The sequence below is a fragment of the Mobula birostris genome, chromosome 21 (assembly GCF_030028105.1).
Source record: "Mobula birostris isolate sMobBir1 chromosome 21, sMobBir1.hap1, whole genome shotgun sequence".
Classification (NCBI taxonomy): domain Eukaryota; kingdom Metazoa; phylum Chordata; class Chondrichthyes; order Myliobatiformes; family Myliobatidae; genus Mobula; species Mobula birostris.
In genome coordinates this window covers 9,778,422-9,796,637 of record NC_092390.1, presented here as the reverse complement: position 1 = coordinate 9,796,637, position 18,216 = coordinate 9,778,422, and the positions used below count along the sequence as shown (strand labels likewise).

General features: G+C 40.4%; 1 protein-coding gene across 3 annotated transcripts in view; it reads left to right on the top strand.

Annotated features, from left to right (window-relative positions):
* The window catches only part of LOC140185576 (ectonucleoside triphosphate diphosphohydrolase 4-like), a 102,330-nt gene that overhangs the window by 9,646 nt on the left and 74,468 nt on the right, over positions 1 to 18,216 (top strand). The window contains exon 2 of one of the 3 annotated variants that reach the window (XM_072238932.1): positions 5,955 to 6,033. The exons of the other annotated variants lie outside the window; for them this stretch is intronic. The gene's annotated coding sequence lies outside the window, so the exon portion shown is untranslated. The remainder of the gene's footprint in view (positions 1 to 5,954; positions 6,034 to 18,216) is intronic. 3 annotated transcript variants of the gene reach the window in all.

Below are 18,216 nucleotides of genomic sequence, written 5' to 3'. Positions count from 1 at the left end.
GATACAGCAGCTTAGCAGTTTGTGTAAAGCTATTGTCACGCCAGCATACGGGGTTCAATTCTCACCACTATCTATAAGGAATTTGCATGTTCTTCCCATGATCCCATGGGTTTCCTGTGGGTGCTCCGCTTCCTCCCTCATTCTAAAAACATATGGATTAGGGCTAGTCAGTTGTGGACATACTGTGTTTGCACTGAAAGCAGAGTAACTCTTGCATGAAGGCAGTCCATTGTCTGCACTAGGTGTCTGTACTGATTTTGTTCATTTACAGTCCATCCAAAGAACATGGCAGCATACACTGAATGAGTTCCTCCGTCGATAAGTATAAACTAATGCACAGTTTTATAGTATTGGTTGTGTTCTAATTTGATCCGTATTTCATTTAAATACATAATTCGTTATTCAGTTAAATGGTAGTTTGTCTTTTTTTTTTATACCTTTTTAACTATTTCCATGAAACTGGCTAATTGGGGCAGTTGCTTAATTGGGCGAAAATGTACAGGTCCTGATGTGTCCCAATTAACTGGAATCAACTGTATTTGCTTTGGTTGAACCCTTACTTTGACCTTAGAAGCTTTGAGAGGAATAAAGTTATAAATGACTTAATTTCAAAAAGTATTTGATAATTGTAAGAACCCAATAATGTAAAAATTGTCATCATGAGTATGGATTTAGAATATATTTTAGCAAAAGGTTAAAACACAAAATGTAACAAAATCCTATCAGCAAGAGTTTGATTGGACTCAGATTTAAGTATTGCAGTCGAGTACATGAGAATAATTTTAACTTGTCTGGTATAATAAGAGTTAAAATCCTGGCTAAAATTCAGGATTGCTGCCCATAAATTGTCATTAGAAGATTTATGGCAATCTTGCTCTATCTACAGCCCAGATGCAGCCTCCTGCCAAGTTGTTCAGTCATTGTTAGTTATTTTATTCCCATGAAAATCTTCCACTTTGCAGGAACTCAATCAGGCTTTTTATCACTTGTGGCAAGGCACAGCCATCCGATGAAAGTTTCAGTCAGTGATCGCTATCTAAACTTGCTGTTATTATTCCTTTTTCCTGTAAGGTCTTCCTCAAACTGCTGAGCCAGAAACAACATTTTAACTCTGTCATGATTTCTTAAAATCTCTTTCAAACTTGCTTTTCTTAAGGCTTGAGAACCAGAATGTGTTACTGTTTAGTTTGTGAAACAAGAATAGGTATGATGCCACTGATGTACCAACGGTCCTGCTTTATCTACAACTCTCCAGTTCCGTTGATAACTTGAATTAGATTTACTATCACTGACTTAAAATGAAGTGGAATTTGTTTTGCGGTAGCAGTACAATTCAAAGCCGTTAAATTACCATAAATTACAAAAGAGTGCAAAATGAAGGAATAATAAAGTAATGTTCATTGTCTGTTCATAAATCTGATGATGAAGGAGAAGAAGCTGTTTCTGAATCACTGAACGTGGCTGTTCAGGATCCTGTACCACCACCTCAATGATAGTAATGAGAATTGTATGTGTCCTCGATGGTGAGGGTCCTTAGTGATGGATGCTAACTTCTTGAAGGATGTCTTCCATTCCGAGAAGAGTTGTGCCAGTGATGGAGCTGGCTGAGTTTACAACATTTGCAGTCTGTTAAGATCCTGTGCATTGGAGCCTCTCCAATGGAGGCTGTGATGCTCTCCAGCATACATCTATATAAATTTGTAAGGTTCTTTGTGACATATAGTCTCTCAAACTCTTAAAGAAGTAGACCCACTGGCATGCCTTCTTTGTGGTTGCATTAATATGTTGGGCCCAGAATAGATCCTCTGAGATGTTTATGCACAGGAACTAGAAGCAGCTCACCCTTTCTGCTGCTCACCCCTTAAAGAGGACTGGTGTGCATTCTCCCAACCTTTCCCCTTCTGAAAGTCCACAATCATTTCCTTGGTCTGCTGATTTTATTTTATTTAGAGATACAGCACGGTAACATCAACTTCTAGCCCGATGAGTTTATGCTGCCCAATTACGCATGTGTCAAATTAACCTGCACAATAATTTAATTATTAATTTTAATGTAATGACACAATTAATTTTAACATAAACATGAGACCTTCTGCAGATGCTGGAAATCCTGAGTAACACACACACAATGCTGGAGGTTAAGCAGCATCTATGGAGAGTTTCTCCGGCATTTTGTGTGTGTGCTGCTGAGCTCCTCCCATATTTTCTGGGTGTGCTTACTCCTTTCCATAGATGCTGCTAACATGTACCTCTTTGGAATGTGGGAGGAAACCATAGCATCAGGAGGGAACCCACACAGTCATGAGGACATACATATTCCTTGCAGACAGCAGTTAAGTTAAACCCACATTGCTGATGCTGTAACAGCATTAAGCTAGCCTGTACGCTACTGTGCTGTCCCTCATTGATGTTGAGTGTGATTACCATTGTTTTATAAATCCTTGTCTTAAGGAATATTTATGTTCTTCCTGACACTGGATTACCTCTCATTTTCTTCCCAGACTTTTTTTTTCCCCCTTTAGCACAGTTCTCAGGACACTAGTTGACTTTCCACTCACTCGCCTCAAGTAGCCATCAGCAATGAATGAAGTTTGCCGGTGAATTCAATGACCCTTCCATTGGAGGTTGCATCATGGCCAATCCTGGTCCTGTGTTCTCTGAGTTTGCACACACATCTGTAGGAATAGATCTCAAGCATCTCCATATGGGTTGCTGGATGGAGATTTTAAAACGAATACTATAAGTTACTCTTCCCAGGTCCAGAAGGTCGCTGTCTTTTGCTTCTGTCTCAGTTGTAATCAGTCAATGGGATTTGAACTATGACAATCTTAATCTGTACATCTCAGCTTCAAAAAGAAATCCTTACATCTGTACTGGAGTCTTCCTGACATCAAGATGTCCTTAGTGTATTATCACTGTGTATGCACAGGAACTGTGTATGTTATCACTGACATGTCATGAAAATCATTGTTTTGCAGCACCAATACTGTGCAAGAGTTTTAAAAGACTAAGTTGTGGTAAGAAAATAAGTAGGCAAAAAGTTAGCAAAATAGCAAGGTAGTATTCATGGATTGATGGACCATTTAGAAATCTGATGGTGGAGGGGTAGGATCAATTCCTAAAATGTTGGGTGTCTCTTTTTAGGCTCCTGTACCACCTCCCTGTTGGTAGAAACGAGAAGTAGGCATGTCCTAGATGATTAAAGCCACCAATTTCCAAATGGCAAAACCATACACAGTAATAGAACAATGATCATAATTTGGTGTTGTTTTGTAGTGATTATTGGCCAGAACACGGAGTATGGTATAGTTTGAAATAGTTACTGACAGTACAAGAGCATTTTATATTATCCTAGCAGAATTGATGTTGAGGATATTGGGGAAACAAGGTGTTGAGGTGGGACCATAAGTACTTCTGAAATTAATAGGTCAGATTTGCCTTTACTGGGAAAGCATACTCAGTGTGAGAGTAAATGCAAATAAATCCTCCCTGAAGATTAGCCTTGTTTAAAGATGTAGCTCACTACTATAGCTGGGACAAGCGTCTTCATTGTCAGCTAACTTGAACATTTCTCTCCTGCATTAGGAGGTGTTTTGTACTGATACCCTTAGTTCTAATACTAATTAAGCAAGTAATTAAATTCCTAATTAAGTTTTTTTTTGCCCACATAATGTTTATATCACTCCAATTGCTTCATACTCGTGTGCCCATCTAAGAGCTCCTTAACTGCCTTTACTGTATTTGCCACAACCACATTCCAAGCACCTGCCACTCGGTGTAAAAAAAAATCTTGTCCCACACATATCCTTTGAACTTGCTCCTTCTCAACTTAGATCATGGTTTCCCAACCTCGGGCTCACGGACTCCTCGGTTAATGGTAGGGGTCCATGGCATAAAAAAGGTTGGGAATTCTTGCCTTGGCTGCATCCCTCTACTATTTAAACATTTTGACTTGATTCCACAAGCGATTAAAACAAATTATGTGAAATATTTAAATATGCTCAATTCTGTTTTTCATTAATCCATTGAATCAATATTTTGTTTCCAGCAACTGCCATCTGCAAATTCATTAGACATACTAACTTGTAGAATTGTAAAAAGTTGGAAATATAACTTGGTCTTAAGAACATTTTTCCCCATTCCTACCCTAAATTTAAAAAAGAGTGTATAGAAGGAAGTCATCTCTGACCTCTTCAGAGAATTGCATACACCGGGCTTATAGGTTTTCCTGGTGGAAGAGATGTAAGCACCAAGAGGCTGTACAAGATTAAATATTAACTATTATTAGTCCTTCTGCTCTTGCAAAAGGGATGGCCTATTTTTGGGTCTGTTAAATTTGTGTCTCAGAAAACATTTCCTCGTACAATCTAGAACATCTGCACACATTGTGTTCTGCCACTCATTTTCTTTGCAACTCTTGACAGTTTATGTAAAATCTCAATTTATAGCTCCATCTGACAGTGACCTTCTTGCATTGCCATGATGGGAATGGTTTCCTCCTATTGAAGGCAGCTCCATGCCCTGCGTAACACTGTAAGAAAGTACCATTTCAGTCTTAAGTACAGGACATGCTGCACTTCATATTCTCAGCAATGACTGATATCCAACTGTTTTGATAACAATCACCTTCCTATCTATTAACCTTCATTTTTTTTGTTCTATTTTAGGTTCTTTACCCGCTCATTCCTACCCTGTGCCCCAAACAATACACACTATTTAGTGCACTGGGTATCGCTCGACTTCAAAACCGTTCACTGGGCTGTGATGATGCTCATTCTGAATTATTATTTTCTCACAAGACAAATTTTCATGTTTGATACTACCCCGCTAAAGAAAAAAAAATGGTACTTTTCTAACTAGATCATGATTGAAGTCAACTTACTCAAGAATGGACTGGGAACAACTAATTGCCAGCATACCTACAGTCATGCCACACTATTTCAAAAAATTCGAAACTATATTTATCTAAGAACATATATGTCACTATATACTGCCCTAAGATTCATTTTCTTGTAACTTTCACAATACAAAGAAACACGATAGAATCAATGAAAGTTACAAAGACAGAGAAACAACCAATGTTCATAAGAAGAAAAACTGTAATTACAAAAATAAGAATAAATAGTAAATGTTGAAAGCATGAGTTGCGGAGTCCTTGATTGTCCATAGATTGTGGTGAAGTGAGTGAAGTTATCCACTCGGGTTCAGGAGCCTGATGGTTGCATGGTAATAACTTGTTCCTGAACCTGGTGGCTAGTGTACTTCCCTCCCAATGACAGCAGTGAGAGGAGAGCATAGCCTGGGTAATGGGGTGGGGAGGGGGAGTGTCCTTGATGGTGGGTGCTGCTTTCTTATGGGAGTACTACTTGTAGATGTGCTCAGTGGTGGGAAGGCTTCTTCTGTGATGGACTGGGTTACTCATCCAATTAATCAACAAAAGCTTCTCTATCTTCAGAGTTCTTTAAGGAAAGATTTTGATGGGCTGTGGCTAGTGTTGGTGAGGGTGGAATCTATTGCTTTGAGAAATGACATATAGTGGGGCGACCTTGATTCACTGCAAGCCTTTTGTGGAAATTAATTAGAGAGTTGTTAGATAAGTTTCAGAAATTAAACCCAATGATGAAAGAAAATCAGCTAATTTCCAAATCTGGATGGCTTGCAACTTAGTGAATATGATGTTGTGATTCACCTTTTTGTTGCTGTTAGAAAGGTTTAATTTGGAAAGTGCCCTCAAAGAAACTTTGGCAAGTAACTATATTGCTTTTTAAAATTATGCACTTTTTTTTATTTGCACAACTTGGTTGTTTTTGCTTTGGTTATTTATGTATGGTTTTTCATAAATTTTATTGTCTGTATTTATTTTTCTATAAATGCTTGCAAGAGAATGAATCTCAAGGTAATATACAATACAGTATATGTACTTTTGATAAATTTTACTTTGACTCTATCCACAGTTTGCCAGTGGTGAAGGGAGTCAATATTTGGGGTGATAGATTGGGTACCGAACAAGTGGACTTTGCATTTTGAGACATGGCAAGTATTTCATCACCCTCCTCTTGTGTGTTGGTAGAAGGTGAAGAAAGCACAGTGAAGTCAGGAATGAAATTACACTCCATAGGCACTGTTTTTAGGTACAGGATTGGAACCTTCTGCTGCTGTAGCCTGTCCACTTCAAGATTCAACTTGTGCATTAGGAGATGCTCTTCTGGACACCACTGTTGTAACATGTGGATATTTGGGTTGCTATCGCCTTCCTGTCAGCTTGAAGCAGTCTGGCCATTCTCCTCTGAAGTTTTCTCCCACAGACTTGCCGTTCACTGGATTTTTGTTTTGTTTTTCACACCATTCTAAACTCTAGAAACTGTTTTGTGTGAAAATCCCAGGAGATCAGCAGTTTCTGAAATATTCAAGCCCCTCTGTTTTGGCACCAACAATTATTCCATGGTCAAAGCCACTTAAATCACATTTTTTTCCCATTCTAATGTTTGGTTTGAACAACAACTGAACCTCTTGACCATGTCTGCATGCTTTTATGTATTGAGTTGCTGCCACAGGATTGGCTGATTAGATATTTGTGTTAACAAGCTGGTGTACCTAATAAATCGAGAAAATTGGCAGATGCTGGAAATCTGAGGCAACGCACACACACAAAATGCTGGAGGAATTTGAAGACCATGGAGGGTCTCAGCCCGAAACGTCGACTGTTTATTCTGTTCCATAGATGCTGCCTGACCTGCAAAGTTCCTCCAGCATTTTGTGTGTGGTACCTAATAAAGAGACCACCTAGTGTAGATGTTGCACAATACCCAGCCCCTGACTCTGTCTAAAACCCATAGTACTATCGTGAGTGGTACAATTGCAATCACGTTATTTGTGACCTACCGATGCTGTTAACAAGAGCCTCTGTAATCCCAGTTGTGTTGAATATTAAGTACTGGCTTTTGGACCCTCTCATCAGAGATTGCTATTGCTCATCCACTTGTGTGGCAATTACTTTCATGGCCAGTTAATCATCCCATGTGTGAGACCAGGTTTTTGTTTATGCTATACAGTGTCTACAAAAAGTACTCACCCCCACCTTGGAAGTCTTCATGTTTTATTGTTTTACAACAATGAATCACAGTGGATTTAATTTGGTTTCTTTGACACTGATCGACAGAAAAGACTCGTGTCAAAGTGAAAACAAATTTCTACAAAGTGGTCTAAATTTATTAGAATTATTAAGCACAAAATAATTAAACACTAGGTTACTGTTTGTGTGTCCCTGTGACCGCATGTGGGTTTCCTCCGGGTACTCCAGTTTCCTCCAACATCCCTAAGGTGTGTGGGTTGGTAGCTTAATCAAACACAATAGTAGGTAGGTAGCTGATGGAAACTGGGGGGCGGGTGGAGATGATGAGACTGTGGAGATTAAAAATGTGGTTAAATGTAGAATTAGTGTAAAGGGTGTTTGATGGTCAGTGTGGACACAGTGGGCTGAGTTTCTACTGTGCCTATAAAAAGTATGCCCCCCCCCCGGAAGTTTTCATGTTTTATTGTTTTACAACATTGAATCACAATGGATTTAATTTGACTTTTTTTATATTGATCAACAGAAAAAGGCTTTTTCATGTCAGTGAAAACAGATCTCAACAGTGATCTAATTACTTATATAAAACATTAAAAATAATTGCTTGCATAAGTATTCACCCCTTCAAGTCAGTATTTAGTAGATACACCTTTGGCAGAATTACAGCCTTGAGTCTGTGTGGATAGGTCTCTATCAGCTTTGCACATCTGGACACTGCAATTTTTCCCCATTCTTCACAAAACTGCTCAAGCTCTGTCAGATTGCAGGGGGATCATGAGTGAACAGCCTTTTTCAAGTCCAGCCACAAGTTCTCAATAGCATTGAGGTCTGGACTCCGACTTGGCCACTCCAGGACATTAACTTTGTTGTTTTTAAGCCATTCCTAAGTAGCTTTGGCTTTATGCTTAGGGTCATTGTCTTGCTAGAAAACAAATCTCCCAAGTTGCAGTTCTCTTACAGATTGCATCAGGTTTTCCTCCAGGATTTCCCTGTGTTTTGCTGCATTCATTTTGCCCTGTACCTTCACAAGCCTTCCAGCGCCTGCTGTAGTGAAGCATTCCGACAGCATGATGTAGCCACCACCACACTTCATGGTAGGGATGGTATGTTTTTGATGTGGAGTGTTTGGCTTATGCCAAACATAGTGTTTATTCTGATAGCCAAAAAGCGCAATTTTGATTTCATCAGACCATAGAACCTTCTTCCAGCTGGCTTCAGAGTCTCCCACATGCGATCTGACAAACTCTAGGTGAGATTTCATGCGTTTTTTTTCCAACAGCGGCTTTCTCTTTGCCAGTTTCCCATAAACCTGTGACTGGTGAAGCAGCTGGGCGACAGTTGTATGCACAGTCCCTCCCATCTCAGTCACTGAAGCTTGAAACTCCTCCAGAGGAGTTGTCGTAGGTCTCTTGGTGACCTCCTTCACTGGTCCCCTTCTTGCATGGTCACTCAGTTTTTGAGGACAGCCTGCACTAAGCAGATTTACAGCTGTGCCATTTCTTGCTGATTGACTTAACTGTACTGCAAGGGATATTCAGTGACTTGGAAATTTTCTTGTATCCATCTCCTGACTTGTGCTTTTCAGTAACCTTTTTGTGGAGTTGCTTGGAATGTTCTTTTGTCTTTCTGGTGGAAATTTTACCAAGATACTGACTCACCAGAAGTTGGATCTTCCAGATCCAGGTGTATTTTTACTACAATCAATTGAAACACCTAGACTGCACACAGGTGATCTCCATTTAACTAATTATGTGACTTCCAAAATTAATTGGTTGTACCAGTGATATTTGGTGTCTCATATTAAAGGGAGTGAATATTTAGGCAATCAATTATTTTGTTTTATATTTGTAATTAATTTAGATCACTATGTAGTATTTATATGTTGATCAGTGTCAAAAAAGCCAAATTAAATTCACTGTGATTCATTGTTGTAAAACAATAAAACATGAAAACTTCCGGGGGGGGGGGGTGAATACTTTTTATAGGCACTGTATGTGACATTGGATTGATTTAGTTTCTGAGAGTTTGGAATGAAGCAGGTTCTTGTGCATTAATCAGAAATGGTCCTTAGTTTTGACTTTGTGGAGGGAAGATAATTGAAAACGCTTGACATCCAACCTTCCTTAAATCTTTCATTCCATCATTGCTCCTTCTTTTCTAGTCCTGATGAAGGCTCTCAGTTCGAAACGTCAACTGTTAATTCATTTCTGTAACTGTTGCCTGACCTGTTGAGTTCCTCCAGCATTTTATGTGTGTTGCTCAACAAAATATCAATAATGTTCGTGCAACAACCTAGTCCTAACATATCGATGTAGTTATAAAGCAGGCAAGACAACGACTATACTTTATTAGGAGTTTGAAGAGATTTGGCATGTCAACCAATACACTCAAAAACTTCTATAGTTGTACCATGGAGAGCATTCTGACAGGCTGCATCACTGTCTGGTATGGAGGGGCTACTGCACAGGACCGAAAGAAGCTGCAGAAGGTTGTAAATCTAGTCAGCTCCATCTTAGGTACTAGCCTACAAAGTACCCAGGACATCTTTAGGGAGCAGTGTCTCAGAAAGGCAGTGTCCATTATTAAGGACCTCCAGCACCCCAGGGCATGCCCTTTTCTCACTGTTACCATCAGGTAGGAGGTATGGAAGCCTGAAGGCACACACTCAGCGATTCAGGAACAGCTTCTTCCCCCTCTGCCATCCGATTCTTAAATGGACATTCAAGTTTTGGACACTACCTCACTTTATTTTAATATACAGCATTTCTGTTTTTGCACATTTTAAAAAATCTATTCAATATATGTAATTGATTTACTTGTTATTATGTTTTATTTTATTATATTTTTTCTCTCTTCTAGATTATGTATTGCATTTAACTGTTGCTGCTAAGTTAACAAATTTCACATCACATACTGGTGATAATAAATCTGATTCTGACATATACTAGAGAGTTAGTAAATCCATTCCAGTACAGTCATAACACAGGCTTCTGGAAATTGCCTAGCATGCTACATTCTCAAGAAAAACCAGAACAAAATCAACTCCAATAATTGGCGCACCAATCCATTCACAATTCAGATTATGGTCATAGAATCACACAGCACTACAGCACAGATACAGGACCTTCAGCCAATTTACATCAGGTCTCACCAATATAAAGAAGGCGGCATCTGGAGCACCAGATACAGTAGATGACCCCAACAGCTTCATAGGTGAAGCGTTGCCTCACCTCGAAGGACTGTTTGGGGCCCTGAATGGAGATGAAGGAAGAGGTGAATGGGCAGTGTAGCACTTCTGCATCTTGCTAGTACATTATCTGGTCCCTTGGACCGTGCTGATTTACTTGTTATTATGTTTTATTTTATTATATTTTTTTCTCTCTTCTAGATTATGTATTGCATTTAACTGTTGCTGCTAAGTTAACAAATTTAACACCAAAAAAACATAAATTATTCACAATTTTTTTTTACAAGAAGAAGCACAATTAGAACAAAAATGTCTTTAATGCAAAATGATCACAGTGGTCCAGGCTTGTGACTTTTACTCCCCATTGTTCACTGTGAAGCCTCAGGGGTTTTACTGGTTGTGCTCTCATTAGGAATGGATTCTGACCAGGGAATATATTCAGATTACATTGTGTGAAGATTGTCATTCAGTTATTATTTTAAATTGAGACGCATTGATTTAAGTCCTGCAGTGGATGTCAGCTACCAAGATTGAAAGTAGTGAAGGTAAAAACATGTTAAGATGTTGCCAGCGTGGATTCAGAAAGTCAGTGACAGATTTTAGCAGCACGTGAAGACTGAATCAAATTTAAAAGTTTCAGGAAGCTTTGACCTTTGAAGAGGTAACTAAATATCCAGGAGTTCAGGGAGTTGTATTTAAAACATGATTACAGAAAGGTTAATTAGAGGCTAGGGGGTCGGGGCAGAGAAAAACCTTTATTTACAATCCAACATTTTGAAAGAATTGAAATCAGAAAAATGTTCCTTACATGGAAAGTCAGTCTCTGTACTATTTGAAAGATTTTTCTTTTGTTGTGCTTTTGTTTACTCATTCAAAATCTGAGCCCAGAAGCCAAATGACCAATTGAATTGATTATTTTTGGTTGTTTGCTAATGCAGGCCACACTTAACACTACTTTGCTCTTTAAGTGTTCTCTGATGGGCTAAGCACTTTGTAGTGAAGCTGTCCTTCAGTTCTCATGTGCAATAATTTGGCCAAATTGAAGGAAAATGTGCAGATAAGGTCAATCTCCATGCACTTAATGTGATTTGCTTGAATTCTGCACACCATCTTATGACCAGAGAGTATAGAATTTCCCATGCAACAACAGGAAAGTGAAATTTTTGCTTACAGAAACAAATTATGTTGAGGATAAACACTGTTACCAGTGAATACACACTCAATTTCTAATGATCTAATGAGAATAATCGGAAGCAATTCCTTCTCATTTTGCAGTCTGTTGGCAACAGATACTAATTAAGGTGGCGTTGAACTAACAACTTAGAAAGGCAAGATAGACTTTGGTTGAAATTTAATACAAGTAGCGCAGCAATTTAGTTGTTGAGAAAGAGCTCTGGACTGCTAGTCACCTTTTGACACCACTTTCTAATGCAAGCACAGTACATCTTTGGAGATTTAAACTTATTATCCCCATAAGCAATATTCAATATCAATTTTCTTCTAGTTAATACAAACCCTTCAGAAGCTGTTATCTTGAAGAGTTCTTCAGTGGGGACTCATTACTTACTGCTTTCTCAATTTCTGTGCCTAAGTGTTCCTCAGGGGAGATGTATTTGCAACACACACAAAATGCTGGAAGAACTCAGTAGGTCAATATTTATTCATTTTCATAGATGCTGTCTGACCCGAGTTCCTCCAGCATTTTGTGTGTTGCTTTGGATTTTCAACATCTGCAGAACCTCTTGTGTTTAAGATGTACTTGCAGCCACCATTTTCCAAGTACCTCGAGAGCAATGTTTCCACAGTCATAGAACAGTACAGCAAATGAACAGGCCACTCAGCCCACAATGTTGTGATAAACCAGCTAAAAAGCAAATCAAAAACACCTAAACACTAATCCTGCCAATACAATGTCCATATCCATCCATCTCCCGTACATCTGCGTGTTTCTTAAATGCCTCTAATATACCAGGTGGCGCATTCTCTCTGGGTAAAAAAACTTACCCCTCTCATCCCCCTTGAACCCACTCCTCCCCCTTCAATGCATGCTGTCTGGTATTAGACATTTCAAACCTGGGAAAACGATGCACTCTGTCTACTCTAGCTGTGCTTCTCATAATCTTATAAGCCTCTATCAGATCTCCCATCTCCCCTCAGCCTCTGCCTCTCCAGAGAAAACAACCCAAGTTTATCCTGCCTCTCATGATAGCACATGCCCTGTAAACCAGGCAGCATCCTAGTAAACCTCTTCTACTCCCTCTCCAAAGCCTCAACATCCTTCCTATAGTGGGGCAGCCAGAATTGTATGCAATAATCCAGATGTGGCCTAACCAGAATTTTATAAAATTGCAATACAATCTCGTGACTTTTGAACTCAACTAATAAAAGCAAGCATTCATAAGCTGTCTTAACCACCTTATTGACCTGTGTAGCTACTTTCAAGGAGCTATGAACTTGGATCCTAAAATCTCTGTGCTCAGCAACACTGTTAAGGATCTTGCCCATAAAGGATACTATCTTCTTGCCCTACCAAGGTGCAACACCTCACATTCATCTGGGTTAAACATCTGCCATTTCAATGCCCATGTCTGCAACTGATCATTATTGCACTGTATTCTTTGCCAGTCTTCTATACTATACACAACTCCACCAATCTTGTTATCATCTGTAAACTTACTAACCCAACCATCTACATTTTCATCTAGGTCATTTATATACATCACAAACAGCAGAGGTCCCAGCACTGATCCCTGTGGAACACCACTAATTACAGACCTCCAGCTAAAATAAATCCCTTTAATCATTACCTTCTGCCTTCTATACGCAAGTCAGTTCTGGATCCAAATAGCCAATTTACCGTAGATCCCATGCATCTTAATCTTTTGGATTAGCCTTCTATGAGGGACTTTGTCAAATACCTTATTAAAACATGTATACACCATTCACTGCCCTACCTCTATCATTCTCTCTCATCATCTTGTCAAAAAACTCAATCAAGTTGGTAAGACATGACCTGCCCTTCACAAAACCATGCTTGTTCGTCCTAATTAAGCCATGGGTTTCCAGATACTTGTATATCCTATCCCTGTGTATATATACAGACACTCCAATAATAAATTGACTTTGAGTTTTGTAACTCTTCTGCATGTACATGGCATTCTTCTGAGGAACCACATCTCTGCTGCATTGATTCCTTTTCCCATTGCATTTGTGATGGTCCATGACTCTCAGCCATACATCAATATAGGAAGAATGTAGCAGCTGAGAGTTCTAAGAGGGATGTCAATTGCTATTTTCTTGTTCATTAGGATGTTTCTCATTTCTGTAAATGCTGTTCTTGCCCTTGCTATTCTTTTATGTCTGTTTCGCATTTGCCATCAGATGCTACCCATGGTCTAAGGTACTTGAAGTTGTGAACTTGTTTCAGGATTTCATTTCCCAATATGATCCTACAGCTTGGGATGTCAGGTTTCTTTGATATTACCATTACTTCAGCTTTCTTTTTGTTTAAGGTTCGGCCAAGTCTTTCGCTCTCTGTGTTGATGGTAGATACTAGTTTCTGTAAATTTACTTCACTGTTTGCTGTCAGTACTGTATCATCCACATAGTGGAGGTTGTTGATATTGTATCATCCTATACTTATTCCAGGTAGGTCTTGTATGGTTCTCATGATGTAAAGCAAAACATTCATTACTTAAAATCAGAAAAAAGCAATCAAAATTCTTTGGACACATCATGCGAAGAGAGACATTAGAACATTTAGTTACAGCTGGAAAGCTGGAAGGAAAAAGAAGCAGAGGCAGACAGAGAATGAAAATAATAGATGGAATAACATCATAGTTAGAAACAGGGGAGACAACAACTACAGTTCGGAGGGTCAGGGACCGTGATGGATGGAGAGACACGATCGCCCACGCCGAACGGCAAGACATCTGAATGAATGAACGTATACATATTGCAACTAAAGGTGCCACCTATACAGTTCTCCAGCACTTCACTTCAATGGGCACCCTGCATAGCTGTCATTTGACCACTGGAAATATTGAAGCAAACCTAATACTGACTAGGTTCAAGGATTGTGCAGGTGGCTTGTGCAGAGTAGAGATTAACAACAGTACTGATGTTTGCAAGATTGTTTAATGTCATTAAACATGACATCAGACCTGCTGGAGCAGTTTGCTAGGTCCTTTGATAAAGAACTGAGCGCCCAGCTCCCTGGAAACTGTCTACAGTTCAGCCTTGGCCACCTTTGGGAAGATAACTTCGAAAACAGAATTCATCGTGATGATGCCCATTACTGAAGCCATCACTCAATGTCAGTAAGACCAAAGGACCAATTGTAGACTTCAGGAGAGGGAAACCAGAGGTACATAAGCCAGTGATCATTGGAGGATTGGGGGAAAGGGTCAATAACTTTAAATTCCTAGGTGGCACTATCTCAGCGGACCTGTTCTGGACCCATCATATAAATATAATTGCAAAGAAAACACTACAGTGCCTCTACTTCCTCAGGAGCCTGTGGAGATTTGGCATGACATCAAAAATCGTGGCAAACTTCTATAGTTGTGTGGTAGAAAGTGTACTGACTGGCTGCGTTATGGTCTGGTATGGAAACACCAATGTCTTTTGAGCAGAAAATCCTACGAGAAGTAGTGGATTTGGCCCAGTAAATCACAGGTAATGCCCTCCCAACTCATTGAACACATTAATATGAAACATTGCTGTAGAAAAGCAGCATCCATCATCAAAGATCCATCCTCACCACCCAAGACACACACTTTTCTCACTGCTTCCATCAGGTAGAAGGTACAAGAGCCTCTGGACTTGCATCACCAGGTTTAGGAACAGTGACTACCCCTCAACCATTGGCTCTTGAGCAACAGGGGTTAACTACACATTCTCTTTCTGGTGTTCCAACAACTGATGGCCTCACTTTAAGATTCTTGTTACTTATTGCTATTTACCCATATTTGTATTTGCACAGTTTGTTGTTCATTGATCCCATTTACAGTTACTTTTCTATAGATTTACTAAGTATGCCAGAAGGAAACAGAATCTCAGGGTTGTATATGATATATAAAAATTTTACTTTGACTTTTGAATGGGATTCCCTTAGCCGAGAATACGCACTTACCAACTCAGAGGATCCTATAGATCCTCAGGGCTGCTGGAAGTAAAGTTCAGCAGACTGCCAGCGCTGCACCAACAACTGGATGCAGGTCAGTGAGGGCATGCTCTGACAGACAATATCAGGGGTATGTATAATGGCATCAAGAAAGCTCTTGGCCCCTCTCAGAGCAAGATGGCTCCCCTCAAATCCATCATTGGGGAAAGTAATCACAGACAGGAACAAATAGATGGAGACGTGGATAGAACATTACTCTGATCTCTATTCCGGAGTGAATACTGTTACCACCTCAACCCTGGACACAACTGAGTGCCTACCGACAATGGAAGAACGGGATACAGAGCCGAGCCTAGAGGAGTTCAACAAGGCCATCAGTAGCTTGGCCTCAGGGAAGGTACCAGGCAATGATGGGAATCCCCCAGACTTGATCAAGCACTGAATGATTACCCTTTGGCACCTGCAAGATCAGGGGCCAAGATCATTACCCTCTACAAAAACTAAGGTGAGAGAAGTGACTGTAACAAACAAAGAGGAAGGGAGACCTTCCTCTTGAATGTTGCTGGCAAAGTCTTTGTCCAAGTCATCTTGGTCTACCTTCAGAAGTTGGTTGAATGTGTCTAGCAGGAGTCAGAGTGGCTTCTGTGCTGAAAGATCAACTGCGGACATGATTTCCCCTCTCTGCTAACTCCAGGAGAAGTGCAGACAACGAAAGAAGCCCTTCTACATTGTATATATTGACCTCACCAAGGCATTTGACTTGGTCATCACAGATGGGAACTTTCAGATCCTTTCTAAGATAGGCTGCCCACCAAGTCTACAGAGCATGGTCAAATCCACAACAGCATGAAGGGGATTATGCAATGCAACACAGCTCTTCGGAGCTCTTTGACATGAGCAGTGGCATTAAGAGAGGATATATTCTTGGACCAGCACTCTTTGGGATCTTCTTTTCCCTTCTCTGGAAGCACGCATTTGGCACAGCAACAGTATGTTCTGGTGTGGATCTACCTCCACACTAGAATAGATGCTAGGCTTTTTAACCTCACCTGCCATAGAGCCAAAACCAAAGTGTGCAAGGCTATGAACAGAGACCTATTGATTGCCGACGATGCAGCAGTCGCAACCCACACTCCAGAGCTTAACGGATCACTTCTCACAGGCCTGCAAGGAATTAGGTCAATCAGTCTGAAAAATACAAACGTCTTGGGACAAGATGTGGAAGTACCACCTGTCATTACCATTGATAACTACAAAGTGGACGTCATTCATTATTTCATGTATTTGGGTCCATCGTCAGTGAGAACCTCTCCTTGGATGCAGAAATCGGCACGCATATCAGGAAGGCTGCAACAACTCTTGCCTGCCTCACCACACGAGTCTGGGAGAACTCAAAACTGTCAGTCAAAACAAAGATGGCAGTGTACAACACTAGTGTCACCAGCACATTGTTGTTCTTCAGCAAGACCTGGATTGCTAAACACGAGAGAAGGCTCAGCACCTTCCACTTAAGTTGCCCTTGTTGTATCTCGAGTATCTCCTGGAGAGACAGAATACCCATGCTAAGGTTCTCTCTCATGCCAGCCTCCCTAGTGTGTACACCCTGCTCAGGCAGCCGTGCCAGCACTAGCTGGGCCATGTCTGCCACGTGCAGAGTGGCCACATCTGAAAAGACATCCTCTATGGTGAGCTGGAGAGAGCCGCTGGCCACCCATAATTGTGCTACAAGGATGCCTGCAAGAGAGACCTGAAAGTCCTGGGAGGAACTTGCAGTCAGCTGCACCAGGTGGGGAAGCACAAATAACACCTTAAGTCAGGCGAGGAAGTATTCCTGAAAATGGCAGAAGACAAACGGGCCCATAGAAAGCAACGCTGCAGTTCCAGTAGAGATGAGACCACGTATGGATGTGACCTTTACAACAGGAGGTCTCGCATTGGTCTTGTCAGCCGCCAACGCCACTGCTCCAACAACGTAGATAGCTAGGACGCAACATTCATGATCGACCTCGACCAAAGTAGGACCACACTTAATGTCATTTCCAGTACACAAGTGTAAAGCAGAGCAAAATAATTGTTACTCTGGATCCAATGCAGCACAAAAGAATACACAATAAGATGAAGGAAACAATTAAAAAAGACAGAATAAATATAAATAGATAAGATAACTTGTATAGATTAATTATATGTCCATAAAGTGACTCTAGACACAGGAGGGCCTGTACATAAGGTGATTGACAAGAAACGATAAAGTAGTGGTGGTGGGGCTTATGGAGGGATGGGTTAGTTGGGTAGAGGTGTTGATCAGCTTTACTTGGAGAAAGCAGCTGCTTTTGAATCTGGTGGTTCTGCCATGGGTGCTATGCAGCCTTCTCCTCGATGGTTGTGGGACAAACAGTCCTTAAGCAGGATGTGTGGGATCCTTCATGATGTTACTCGCCCTTTTCTGACACCTTTACGTATATACCTTAAGCTCTTGATGACGGGTAGATTGGTGCCTGTGATGCATTGGACAGTTTTGACTATCCATTGTAAAGTCCTCCTGTCTGTCACAGTAAGGCTTTCTTTCACTTTCTATTCCTACCATTAACTCTCTCAGCCTCCATCTATAGATGATATATAGTCTGTAAATGGAATCTTTTACCTTTCCCACCTATCACTTCCCTGCTTCTCAATTCATCCCACCCACCTACCTTCCCATCACCTGGTCTCATCTTTCATCTGTCAGCTTGTACTCCTTCCCTTCCCTCCCATCTTATTCTGATTTCTTTATCCTTCCTCACTAAAGATTGGCCCGAAATGTTTATTCTTCTTCGCAGATGCTGCTGACCTGCTGAG